General features: G+C 44.5%; 1 pseudogene; it reads left to right on the forward strand.

The window, feature by feature from the left end:
* The first annotated feature begins 801 nt into the window (after positions 1–801).
* LOC123569278 (small nucleolar RNA SNORA26) lies at positions 802–933 on the forward strand (annotated as a pseudogene).
* Positions 934–1135: the final 202 nt, after the last annotated feature.

Consider the following 1135-nt stretch of genomic DNA (forward strand, 5'->3'; position numbering starts at 1 on the left):
AGACGAGAATCATTTTTCATCTGCTATACAGTCATTTTGAAAGTGCCTGCTTTTCACTGGGAAGGTAACATGATAGTCCCTCTGGGGGATGCACATGAAGCCGAAGTGAAACAGTCTTCCTTCCGACTGCGACTGCAGCATTTTCTTTGCCTGGCTCTCCTTCTTAGCATAAGCGTGGCTGAGTCTTTTGTCTTTTGTTCCAGAAACTACACCTCAATCTTAGACTCCGTAGTGTTCTGTTGTTGCTTTGTTTGTTTGTTTTGATTTGCATCTTTTCATAAAATGGGTCAGGTTCAAAAGGCACTGGCTCTTTTCCCACATTAGTGTCTGTCCTGGGTCAAATGTGCCCCAGGTGTGGCTTCGTCAACATTCCGTTTACACATGATTCTCATTACGGGATCCCCAAGGGCTGTGAAAACATTTTCTTGAGCCGCCCCCAAACAGCCACAACTAGGAATTGGCAAACACCAATTGAAATGCACTATTTTAAATGCATTATGGGCAGTCAGTCCCCCACCCTGATGTGTATTCAACTCCACACAACCTCACTGCCTGCCTATCTGGGACCCCACATCACCTCTTAGCTCATCATGTTCCTCGAGCCCCCAGGATCCCCTTGACCAGGCCCCGGACGTTCGGATTGCAGGCACAGGAGCGCCAGCAGCAGAAGGGACCATGCCAGCGAAAGGACCCATCAGGCCTCCAAGGCCACATCACCATTCCATTTGCTGGTTCATGCGTCAACTTGCATGACTTCTACGTGATTATTTAGCCTTTTAAAAATACTTTTCACCCTTTCCTGTGCCCTTTTAAGGTAGACACAGTTTTTTTAAGAGGCTAACACAGAAGGGTAAAGTAAGTCTCCATAAAACCCAGAGAACAGACAGAAGAGACTGTGAAACTCCTCTTTGGATGCCATCTGGAGTCATAGCAAAATAATAATAATAATAATAATAATAATAATAATAATAATTTTACTTGCTAATCCTTTAGCTAAAAGCGGTTCATAGAAGGGAACTGACAAGCTCACTAAGGTAGAGAGAAGTAGCTTGTGCAAAGACTGTGCCTCGGTTTCCCCATTTGTAAAATTAAGGATTCGATGTGATAACCCCTCAGCTACCTCCATCAATGAACT

This window comes from Macaca fascicularis, chromosome 15 (assembly GCF_037993035.2).
Source record: "Macaca fascicularis isolate 582-1 chromosome 15, T2T-MFA8v1.1".
NCBI lineage: Eukaryota > Metazoa > Chordata > Mammalia > Primates > Cercopithecidae > Macaca > Macaca fascicularis.